General features: G+C 39.7%; 1 long non-coding RNA gene across 3 annotated transcripts in view; it reads right to left on the minus strand.

The window, feature by feature from the left end:
• Positions 1-506: 506 nt before the first annotated feature.
• Positions 507-13,424, minus strand: part of LOC122797309 — a 126,937-nt gene continuing 114,019 nt past the window's right edge. For all 3 annotated transcript variants that reach the window (XR_006364065.1, XR_006364066.1, XR_006364067.1), the window contains one exon: positions 507-648. This is a non-coding gene — a long non-coding RNA (uncharacterized LOC122797309). The remainder of the gene's footprint in view (positions 649-13,424) is intronic.

A 13,424-nucleotide genomic window follows, 5' to 3' on the forward strand; every position in this document is an offset into this window, starting at 1 on the left:
TCACACTGCAACACGAAAAGCTTTTCAGTCTTTAGACTTTGTAAGTGCTTGTAGCAATATAGTCTACCTACATAATGTTCTGGGCAAAACTCAAACTTAAAGTCTCATTCAAAAAAATCAGGTGTTAAACATTTTAATTTATGTATCCTCTTGGTAATGGTATTGCATCTCTCTCTCTCTCTCTCTCTCTCTCTCTCTCCCTTACATTTTCATTACAAGAATTCAGGTAATATTAGTAACCCTTTTCTAAGTCACAGTTTATAACAGATTGTATCTCCCTTTTCTGGATGACTTAAGGTGACTTCAAGAGCAGTTCTGATTGCCTTGTCCTGTTAACCTCAACAAAACAGGGGAGCTGGGGATGGATACACTGCTGAATGAGAATTTGTCTCCATTATTGAAACCAATCAGTAAGACTTCTTCATCCTCGAAAATTTTAGCATATCTTACTCTAGGAATAACTTCTGGGTACAGTATTAATCTTTAGGCTCTGTGACTTACCAGACTCAAAATGAGGTCACCCCACCCTCCCAACACAGGTGATCTCATCACTGTTGCAGTTTGTATTGGGGCTCCAGATCATTACTCAGAGTTGCTAGCAGTGACAGAAATAAGTACAAAAGGTACCACTTTGAGTGAAGTTTCACCCTGCAATTTAAAAAAAGGTAACATTAGTTAACACAGCTATAAGAAGTTTAGTTTCAAGAAAGAATTGATTTATTAATCACAATGGCTTACATTGGTCACATTCAGTATTGTGCTATAAAATAAAAAAGGTGTAGTTATAAACTATATTTCCATTTTATAACAGGTTCTAAAATCTTAAATCTGGTATTTTTCCAGTGCACTGTACAAATGTGACTTCTGCAGTTATAATATAATCAGACTTTTGCTGCTACAGATTTATAGCATGCTGTTGACCCTAGCTGGAGTCCATAGCCCTTGTGGGGTTGCTGTATGATAAAGCTATTCTGAGTTACATTTGCCGCCACTTAACTATGCTGACATCTTAATACATGCTGTGCATCTCCTTTTGCCCACAGCTGAATTTACTAAAATATATCAATAAAATGATATCCTTCCTGCACTCATCAGAAGAAGGTCTCCAGGGTAACAGTAAAGGAACATTCTGCAAGCCAGAGTCTTCAAAGATATCTTTTATCTTTGTATTCTAAGACAGAGAGTAGAAGTACTTACACGGAAAATATGACTTGTCAAAAAAAATAGTGTAAGGTTATATTGGCAGACTGGCAGCCCAGCCTTATAAAATAGATGACGTTGAAGGTTATCTGAGACAGCGTGGTTATACATCGCTAGGGGTTCCACTTCTTTATTGACATGTATGCAAGCCAATTGGTAAAACTAAGGTGGGTGAGTTGACTTACAAATTCTCATCCCCCAGCACCTTTTCACTGTATTAGCTCTTTAAAGAAATTAGTCACACGAATTTAAGGATAACTGCCTTTATTAACAAGCAATACCACTTTCTGAAGCCACCCACACTGAGAAGCCATGAAATATCTCAGATAGTTGCACTCAAACATATCTGCAAACATGCACATAAATGCATACAGACTTGAAACATCTAATTAGGCATCTAAAACATATTTCGTTATTCTCAAAATAAACTAAAGCACAACTTTATCCCAAAAAACAGACTACAGTAGCTTTAGTACTTCCCATTGCAAGATGACAATATATGACAGTATGAAAATGACAGCATTTGAAAATAAACCTGTGCTGTCAAAAAGATTAGAAAATAAAAATTTAGTAGATGTGCATCGCAAGGAATGTATTGCAATATTCTTCAGATGTTTGTAAACTGTTACAGTTTCAGAAGACACTCAGAGCTGCATCAGGCAGATGAGACTTGGTACATATCTATGTTTTTCAACAGCTATGTAAAAACTGACACTAATATTAGTATTAGAAAAATGTATCAAACACATTTGCACTGCTGCAGGAAATAGGTAGCTATAACCAAGGATAGTTACAATAATAACACAATAATTTGTTTGGTATGATATATAATTCTGCATGGCAACAGAGCTCTGCTGACATTGAATAGCACACACATTTTATTTGAAGCATACTGAAGCATTCTGTAAGCACCAGGTTTAAATGAGGTTGTTTCCTTAAAACAATTTTTGAAGGCAAGACCTGTAAAACATTAATTTTAGTAAAGCTTTTTATATTTTTAAGGTATGTTTATATATATATATATATATATATATATATATATATATATATATATATACACACACACATACATATTTTGTTGTATTAATAAGTATATCTATATTTAGAATGTCATACCATCAGTATCTTCTGTGATTGCTCCTTTAAGAAGTTGTTAGATAATTAATGGTTTTAATTGATTTATTTTAACTGCTATTTAAGTGGATTGTGATTTTTTTGTAGTTAGTCTGATGAAGCGATTGAATATGCAGTGAAAGCGCTTACTTTTTCCTTATGAATTATAGTTTTTTATTCAAGTTCTGCCTGCAGCTGTGTCGGTTTCGTTACCTTTGTTTGTTTATTTGGATTATCCTTTATCGCACCATTTCACTATCTTACTCTAGGTTTATTATTTTTCATATACATTCTGTAGGAATACTATAAGATATTGCACTCTCGGTGGTTAGCATAATAGCTTTTATGGGCAACAGTATGGTTATTCTGGCTGCATGTTAAAGGTATCACTTGCTCATCAAAGGGCAAGGGGCTGCTTATGTTTCATTTTTACCCATTAGTGCAATCACCTGGTCCTTAGATTGCAGCAGCAGTAGAATAGATATAGTTATATGTCACTAAGCATTACTCAAAAAATAATCAATAAGACCCATGAAGAAAAGATAAATGTCAGTTACGTTTTCAACAGTAGGATAAGCAAACAGAACATTGACGTGATCTGGAATGGAGGGATGAATCATATAACCAGAAAACGTTTTATTTTAAAACTGGAATAGCGATCATTCACCAAAAGTAGCTAAATGTTACTTGTAGTAATCCGATGTATAAGAAGATAAGGATAAACAAATGTATTCCAAGATTTTTAAGACAACATAGTCTTTGCAGTACCCAGTATGACAGGGATTCCATTCCTTTATTGGCATACATGCAAGTTTAGTGTATAATGTGGAAATAACTTTGCATTTCTGAGTTGTGGCGATTTAACTGCCTTTGTTTGTTTGCTTGCTTTTTTTCCCCTCTGAAAGTATTCCATCCATACTGCAGCTGTTGTCCATCAGTTGTTCTCCCCTCTGGTTAAGCACTTCTCATACTATGTAACTCCACTTCACTCAACTTCCACCTAATATTAATAATACTCTCAGACATTAGGACTGTTCAGGTCTTGCATACATACAATAGTGTACATGCTGCAGGGTGGAAAGAAGCATGTATAACTATATAAACAGATAGATGGATGTGTGGGAGGAGTTTAGTTGGTTGAAACTCCCAGATATCCACATCCATTTTGCCAACACAGTTAGGTCAGCTAAGCAGATGGCTGACAGGTGCGCAAGATAAAGACTATCTGGGGTTGGGGAATATGTCTCTTCCCCAAGGATTGTAAGAAGCTGGTGTTAGTACATATAATTAACAGGGGGAGTGTGGAGTTGAAGAAGAGCTTGTCCCCTGTAATAAAACAATCAGCCAAATTCAATAAAACTACACAATCCATTTCTACTATGTGTGTGTTGCGCCGCAACCCTCACAGAGTAGCACAGAGTTTTAGATTCAGTAAACACTGTGTAGAGGTTTGCACCACCACACAAACAAGGTAAACACCATGACATGCCAATTACAACATAAGCAGCTGAACAGCATGCTAATCAACCAATCCAAGATGGTGGAGCTATTCAACAAGCTATAAAACAATTGTGTAGACTCAGTGCTGGTTTTCCATGCAAATTCCAAAACCAATTGGAATACAGCCAGAGAAAGGACTACATGGAAGGAATGTTTGGGGCTGCTGCTGCTTTAATTCATTTGTATGTGAAACAGGCTGAAGCCTATGCTGCTGCCAATAGGCCTAGGCCTAGAAGGAGAAGAGTTTTCAGGTCACGTTTAACTTTTAACAACCTGCATGACATGGACATTGTAGAGTGCTACACTGTGGATAGGGACATACAACAGGAACTCTGCAATCTCTGCTGTCCTCAACTCAGAGCCAGGGCCAACTGAGGGGAACCCATCCCAATGGAGACAAAGGCATGTGTAGCACTTAAAATCTTAGCTACAGGTACCCTTCAGAGGCCAACAGGACACATGCTGTGGGTGTCACATGCATCAGCATCCGGGATCTTCCATGAATTCCTGAATGCTATGCTCCAACATGCCAGTGACCACATATATTTTCCCTGTATCCTTGAGAAGAGGGAAAGAAATTTACAGGAGTTCTATCATGTAACACATTGCCCTGAAGAACTGAGTGCTATAGATTGCACACATATAGAAATTAAGGCACCACCCGGGAGAACAGTGTAGGCTTTACATAAACAAAAATGGCTGCCACTCTATTAACTGCCAAGTTGTGTGTAATGCCAGGGGAATTATCTTGAATGTGTGTGCTGTGCTGACAACCCTGGCAGTTACCATGACTCACATATCTGGCACACCTCCCAACTGTACCAGATGTTCCCTGGGGGGGGGGGGGATATCCCACATGGTCATTTACTGGCGGATGCAGGTTATGCAATGGAACCATAGCTAATGGCACCCATCAGAAATACACACATACCCACTGAAGAACACCATAATGAAGCACATGCTCAAACCAGAAATATCATAGAGCATGTGTCTGGGCTGCTGAAGTCATGGTTCCAGTGCCTAGATGCATTTGGGGGCACCCTGCAGTACAATCCACAGACATGTACTGAAATATTCACAGTATGTACCATGCTACACAAAATCATCCTGAGAAAACAGCTTTGGTGGGATTAGCAAGAGGAAGAAGCACACACCCCACCACCACTGGTGCCAAGGTCATCATAATCACAGGCAGATGAACAGTCAGAGGGGGAACCACCAGCTGCTGTGGGTGTAGGCAGACATAGGCATGCTCAATATGCCCTCACATTGGCTAAAAACCAACACAGCACATTCACTCAGCACCTAGGGGCCTAAAACATTCCTCCTATGAAGATACATATAGTAACATTGATGCCAGGCAACACTCACAACCTTTACCTCCCATGTATTGGATGTGTACTGCTTGCATCAGACAAAGTTGCCCCTGAACTAAGCAACTGCTGCATTTACAAGCTAAGTCTTGAACCTGGAGTGTATTGTGTAATAATATGAATGAGTGTCATATCCTTGTATGTTGTTACTTGGTAGTGGAAGCAAGTAAAAGGTGGGAGATTTGTACATAAATGACCTTAACATGTGACACCAGAGACATATTTGACTTAGAAGTGTAGGCGGGATGCAAAAAAATGGAGAGTAACAATAGCAACATACCCTTGTTTGTGCCATAACAGAAATGCAGCTTTGCACCCACACCCCCCAAAAAAATAGGCAAATGACACATTTGGCTAACAAAGCATCATTAAAATGTTAAAATTGCTATTTCATGACCTGTCCCTGAAACATATCTACATAATACAGAATATTCCATGTGAAGGTATTGCCAATCGTGTATACCTGTTAAATGCCCTGACAAACCTGTCCATGTCATCAGTACACTTCTAACTAATGCATACAGATAAAAATGTAAAAGCCTGTACTAATCAAACTATATATATAAAACTATTAAACAGATTATTCATAATTACATGTCAGCATATGCAGTATTTAGCTGACAAAATGCATGCATACCTTCTCAGAATCAGTAGTCCTGTGTGCAGATATATCTCAAAGTAATAGCCTCTCTTCTGTGTACACCAAATAAACAAGTCTGCTCACATTCAGTTTCCCTAGCTACACGGTTGCCTTCTGGTGTAGATTCAGGGCTGTCAGCACAGTGAATATGGAAATGAGGTATGAACTCATTAGAACTGCTGAATCCCAAATCGTTGACTCTGTGTAGCAGATATAAACATTGTGCAGGCACTCCCTCAGAGTTTGTTTTTAATGGATTGTAACTGTGAATGATTACTGGTTGGGAGAAGGTAAATACAACAGCAGTGCAGACTGTTTTACATCCAGTGGATGTGTCAGGGTAGACTTATAAACTGTTAGATGTACTTTTGTCAAGGTTGGAAATGTAAGTAAGTAGTACACAATTCACAGGCTCTGTTCATGAACATCCAACCTCCCTTTCATTGTTGGCAACTGAATATGATATTATTACCATGTAATATCCTCACACATTTTAAGGCCAATGATATAGAATGGCTTACAGACTGCATGTCTCAGATTATTGGCCAGATAAGAGAAGAATGATCAACAAACACAGAGAGGTAACACAGAGCTGTATATTTGCAACCAATAATCATAACTGGTTGTAAGATCACTTAGTGCACTATATCCAAAAATTAATGTACAAATAATAGTTGTATGGTGATATATTACTACAGATGATGTTGCAGTTGGTTATATGCAGAATGATTTCAGTTCCTTGCTGCAAAGCTGTTTGTGTGGCAAAGAGGGATAAGGCACCCTGACTGTGTTCTGAAGGCTCATTGGAATGGGAGATCAATTCCAGATATCTGTAGAAATACCTCACGTGTACTAACATGTTGTGATGTGTATGTCATACATTGCTTTTCCTCATGTCAGATAATTTTTCCTTGTTTTTCATTTTTCCTCTTTAATTTTGTCATTATCTTTTTTTTTATTTTTTGGCCAGTGTTTGTGCAACTTGGCACTTCATGGGAACGGAGGAAATGAATGGCAGGTCTGGCTGTGATTATCTCATTTGCACGAAGCAAGGCAGTGTGCAAACTACACAACTGAACCACCCAGGAAGCAGACAGGATCCAGACAGCCAAAAATAGAAACTGGATACATTCAATTCATTATATTGGGCACCATGCAAACCCACTAAATGGCAGTTTTCCTTCATATGTGTGAAACACACAACTGAGATGGCAGATGTGCAAAAGGATGATTTCAAAAGTCTGCAATGATGAACCATGTATTGCTGAAATCACAACTGACTGAATGCCAGTTTGCATTCGCTTGTGAATTTGGATTTCTGAGTGCAGATCGAACTACAGTGGGGGTCAGAACATGTGCCCCTTCCCTCACTGTAGTGCAATCTCACAGTTACTATACTAAATTAGCAGGGGGCTTGCCCCCCCCCCGCATAATGACGTTTGGAGACATCAGGAAATGTCTTCTAAATGTCACAGGGAATGCACTGTTGTGATGCAGTTCGAAAATGGTCGAATCTGGGTTTCCAGTAAACCATTTTTGACATTTTGATTTGGACACATAACGTTATTCAGCATGTAAAGACACACAAATGAGCGATCACAAAATACAGTTTCATACAAATGGAGGTAAACCTAAATGACGTTGCATGGCAGTTAACAGAGAGACCTTAAGAATGATTTTTAAATTATGGAATGTCATATAACTAGTCCTGTAGCAGCAGATGTAAGTGTAGGGCTGGAGTACAGATAGTCCTGGGTTCTAGTACCAGGGCATGCAACCTTTTTTTTTTTTTTTTTACTGTTTTGACATTGCAGTTGATAGCAATGAACTGAATAGGAACAGCTATTTCACTATTCTTGTGGCAACAGGTGTACATGTAGGATTGCCATACACATGGTTCTGGGTTCTAATACAGTATATTCCATACACTTTTACTGTTGTTCCACTTCCCATTATATTCACATAACACTTTAGATAGTGGAGCTGATATCAATTACATGTATGAGGGATGAAACATTGTCATTGTGTTAACAGATTAACTTTCCAATTGCAATTATGTCATTTCTCACTGCTTGGCACTGCTGCTCTCCACTTACCATCGTGCAAATGCATTGCTCAGGTGTGCACATTCCAGTAAACAAGATAAGTGGAATTGGTGGGAAAACATCAGTTTCCATTTCTCTTAGTCTGCTGGTAGACTTGGTTGGTGTTAGTGGAGAAGGTGTCAGGTTTAGCTCTGACTGTATCGAGTGCCACTGGTATCCCACACACTGGAGAGCAATGTAGACATCATTTTAATGATCTACAGAGCAGAAAGAGGGATACACTCTATCACTGGTTTGAGGAATTTAGGACTGCAGACATCCCACATCTACATGTGTTTCCATTGCCTGCATCACTGGGTTTCAGCATAACAGGACTGTTGTCAATGTTGTAATTAACATGGACTTCCACCTTTCAGAAGGACAACATGAAGACACATTTTTGCATTTATTTGTAGATCGTGTGGATTTGTCACCAATCATTTGTCTGTGTTAGCTCCTCCTGTAGTACTCCCGAGAGGAACTGAATCCAAGGTACCGAACAGTCACTATAACCAAAAATGAAAAAAGTACCCAGGAAAGGTGAAAAAACAGCAACACTACAGGCCACAGCTCCACCTGGTTTGAACTAAAATATATCCATCACCCCAGTGTTAAAAATGAAAGCAACCAAATTGTAACAAAAACAAAAAAAATACATTTTGTATTAGTCCATTTTACATATGTTTATATTTTATTTATTAAAAGAAACAACAGTTAGAGTGGGTAATAGGTGTAAAATTGTTCTGGAAATCCTGGTGCTATGGCTAAAGAAATGGGTGTAATTTTAAATTAAAGCCACAAGAGGGTAAACTTGTATCAATTTTTCATAATTTTTATAATGTTGTTTCATAATATCATGTTAAACAATGTTTTTTTTAAACATATCTTAGGCATATGAGTCATGTTTTTAAATTATTCAAGTTTTAAAATGAGAGATATGTCTTTGTAGATATTTTAATGGTAAATATGTGTGTACTTTTGGAAACATTTGTAATATATGTATTTAAGCAGTGGTGGCACTGCAGTAGCATTGTCGCCTCACAGTAAGACACTGTCCGGTTCGATTCTCAGCTAGAGCGTCTTCTGCGTGGAGACATGCGTGAATGGGTGTACCTTCGTTGAAGGTTGTGCATCAGGGCTGGAAACTCGGCATGTAAAAATCTGCTGCCAATCATTAGCGGACCGGAGTTCCACTGTGGCAACCCCTAACCAGGAAAAGCTGAAAAGGCACAACAACAAAAGTGGCCAGTTTGTGTTTTGTAAGAAGTTTTAAAAAAGCAATACTGATTGATTTAATTGATTAATGAGGGGGGACTATAAAAGTTGTGCTAATGTTCATTGTCCACATCTGATGATGTCTGTATACTGGGGATGAAAACACAGTGTTATTTGTGAAAGCGTTTATGCATTGGTTTAGTTCACATTAAAATGTTGGCATTGAAGCTGTGGATTGCTGTTTTTTCACCTTTCCTGGGTACGTTTTTGTTTTGGTTATCCTCCTGTAGTACTTTCTAATCATTGGTGGACTCAGTGATTGCTCCCAATATGCAAACATCAGCAAACATGGTAAGCCAAAGGCCATACACCTTAACCTGAACAGTCAAGACAGAGTCCAAACAGTAAAGAGCCAAGCAGAGATCCCTGGGGTTTGCCATTGGTGACAGCTGTATTGGTACAGGTTGTTTCACCAACTTTCACTGTATGTGTTCTGTTGGTAAGCCAATTGGTTACCCATCTAGTGACTTAAGGGCTATTCCCCAGCTGGGAGAGTTTCTCAATGATACCTACATGAGGGATTGTGTCCAAACCCTAGGCCAGATGATGATAGGTAGTATGCACTGTTTTCCCTTCATCCAGGCCTATCACAGAAAATCAATGGGCTGTGACAACATCACAGATCACCTTTGGTGTGGCTCAGCACATGCAACTCCCTGATACAGTTGAATACACACTTCAAAACACGTCCCACATCTGCTATGTTCCAGTAGAAGGGTGTACATCAACATGCATCCATCTGGGTTGGGGGGACAGCACCTGATGAATGCATGTATAGAGACATCCTGACTCTCCTCATCTGTGAGGTAGACCAACATGTCATCATGGGCCACTTCTACATGGACGTTAATAATATTCTGGCTTTGTGCAACAGACCTCTGTCAGTTGTTAATGCTATATCATGTCTGTTACATCTGAAAAATGTCCTCAAAGAGATTATCGCAGGCATACATGATGACAACAGTATTATCTTGTGGAACTTAACCAGGTCAAGGCATTTGACATAAAGCCACATTGCGGTATTCAATCTACACTGTCATATGTGGCCATAAACAGCTATATCACCAAGTGGGTAGACCAGTGTATCACATACATGGCATCTCACTATGTTGAAATGTGTGAAGTGACCTATATCTCAGGTCCAGTGATCAGGTCTGTACATCAGGTGACTGCTAGGTCCTTTCCTGTCTATTATTTAAGTGAAGGGCATCACAGATGACATCCACATTCTGTGTCCAAACAGTTTCCTGAAGGGCTAAAGACTGTGGACAATCATTGAATCCAGCTGTGAAATTAGTATAATACAGACAGTATCAACACATACCAGAACTGCTGCCATATACTTTGCATTCACATCTCTCAACTGTCCAGATATTTCCAGGATGTCCAAACATGTTCCTTATCAAATTTGTGGTGTTCTGCCATATCACTGGGATGATTGATGTGAATCAATATTATATGCATCTCAGTTCATACCTTTTAACTGTCCTGATTTTTGCAGAATGTCCAGTTTTTGTCAAGTATTTTTGATCTTTTCCTAATAAAATGTTGGTTGTCTGGCAAACCATTGGCATGTCAGTGCGGATTGAAGTCAGAAACTAATGACAGACATTTGAGTTTCAAATTTCATGCTCTTCAGGAAATTTATGTTACTGTAATACCTATTATTCTACCAATGTTCTATATTTGTAAGAGCAATATTAAAATCTGTCCCTATTTTTGGGCCTTTGTCCTCCCATTATTTATGGCTTTGTTCATAGGTTCATAGGTGTGTACTAGGCTAATTGCCCTGGAGCCTTTACAAGTCTAGCCCATAGGATTACCCTGGCATTGTGCCACCCAACAATAGTTCCCAGCACCTCTGTTGAGTAGAACCACTGGAGTGATGCCCAAGATGAATTTCCTATTTCCCATCCACTCATCAAAATTTCTTCTGAAGAGGGCCATTGAGGTGCTCTGTTTGACATGTATGGGGAGTCTAATCCATAGCATGAGCAGTCCCTAAGTTATGAACCTGTCCCTCCAGCATGTTCTGTTGATTGTGGTAATGAGGTTGTGGTCTCTGGAGCATGTGGTGTGGAGGGATTGGGATTTCATTAGATGTAGCATTTCTAGCAGAGCTGGGTCAGACATGGCTTTGTGAGTCAAGCAGAGATCGCCTCTAAGTAGGCGATATGAGAAAGAGAATAGTTGGAATTTTTTGAGTCTGTCCATATAGGACAAGTGTTTAAGGCCTAGGATCATCTGTGTGAGGTACTTTTGCGGCCTCTTCAGTTGTTGCAGGTGTCTAGTGAGGTACATGCCAAATAGGTCATTGTACTCGATGATTGGCCTAATGAGGGGAAGAGTAGAGGGAGACAATGACCTCCTTCTTCCTGGATGCAAAACCCTTAGTAATGAGATGTGCCACATAGAAGGACATTCTGACCACAGTGGCAATGTGGTTGTCAAAAGAGAGGTTGCTGTAAGCCTGTGTTCCCAGATCTCTTATAACGTTTTCTGTGTTCAGTGGACTACCATCGATGTGGTAATTCATGGGAACTTGAATTTTTCCTAAAGGGGATAACGACACATTTTTGGCATTGAGCTTAAGGCCATGGTTCTGACACCAGTCGTTGGTCTCAGTGAGACCTTTCTGCAGGATGTCAACAACACTTGGGGAGTTAATAATAGCTCTCAACTTGCAATTGTCTGCGAACTTTGTCAGCCAGAGTCCCTTTGTGTTGGCCTGGACTTCAGAGAAGTAAATACCAAACAGGAGAGGACCCAGGACAGAATCCTGTGGGACTCCATTCATGACTGGTCAGCAGTCTGACTTGGAGTCAGCTACTTTCACACTGTGGGTTCTATCTGTGAGCCAATTTGCAACCCACCTGGTGATATAGGGGTTGATGCCTAGCTTAGTGAGTTTTTCTATGATTCCTGATCAGTTAAAAACACACACAAAAAAAAGATAAATCTAGCAAAGCTAGAATTTCCACTGTGTGATACCTTAAACCTCTTGAATCAGAGGCAACATGGGATATGTGTAAATTAGCCTTTAAGGATATCAGATGTTTCAGCTAAATCGCAATTCTGAATGTCTATGGCTTTTTTTCTTTAACTTTTACATCTTTTTATGGCCAATTACAGGCAAATAAAGCCAAAACCCTCTAGCTGTTGGTATTAAAGGCCTTGGCCAGATCAAAGTAGGCTGTATAAACCACCTTGCCTTCATCCACAGCTCTGGTGACTGACTCAAAGAAGTCAACCAGGTTGAGCAGGCATGATTTTCCCTTCACAAAACCAAACTGTGTGGGATGCAGAGTTTGGAGATTCCCTATATCCTTGTTTATTAGGTCCATGATGATGCATTCCATAGCTTTGCATATCAGACTCATCAAGCTAATGGGGCGATAGTCTCCAGGGTCTGTAGTCGCTCCTCCTTTGTGGAGAGGGATGACTGTAGCAGTGCACCACTTGGTAGCGACAAAGCCTGAGGTGAGGCTATGATTGAACAGGGCACACAGGTGTGGTGCCAGTTCACTCTGTAATTCATATAGAACACAGCCAGGGATATTGTCAATTCCCATAGAAGCTGTATTCTTGACCTTGGAAAGTGCTGTTTTAACCTGTGCAGCAGTAATACTGGGTGCCTGGCAATGTACTGGTATTGTGATCTGTCCTTTGGGGGGGGGGTAAAGTTGGCACTGAATCTGTTGGCTAGTATATTGGCAATATTTGTTGGCTCGGTATAGGAGATACCATTGTGTAGTAGCTCAGATCATATCTGGGTATTGCCATGGAGATTCTTTACATAACCATAGATGGCCATGTGGTTGTCTATCATCTGCTGCAATTCTGTTTTCATAGGTAGCTTTAGAGGATTTGATGAGGGATCTCAACTTTTTGTTGAGGCTGATAAGGGAGTTTTTCCAGCCTTGGTACATCACCTTATTCCACATCAGTTTCTTCCTTCTGTTGCAGAGTTTGCTTATGGCAGGGGACCACCAACTAGGTTTTCTTTTTTTGGAGGAGAGTATCTTGGTTCTATTGGGTATAGCAAGATCCATGCATTTGTGTACGTGTTCGTACAGTGCATTGATGTATGATATAGCGGTCATGCAACTATTCTCCATTTGCATGGGTGCTGTGAAGTTAGCCACCTCTGTTTTTAGGAGCCCAAACTTAGCTTTGGATAAGTTTTTCATGGTGGTTACCTTTGCGGGGGGGGGGGGGTGTGGATTTCCAAGGTGATTT

This window comes from Protopterus annectens, chromosome 3.part0, assembly GCF_019279795.1.
Source record: "Protopterus annectens isolate FY-2018-M chromosome 3.part0, PAN1.0, whole genome shotgun sequence".
Lineage (NCBI taxonomy): Eukaryota > Metazoa > Chordata > Ceratodontiformes > Protopteridae > Protopterus > Protopterus annectens.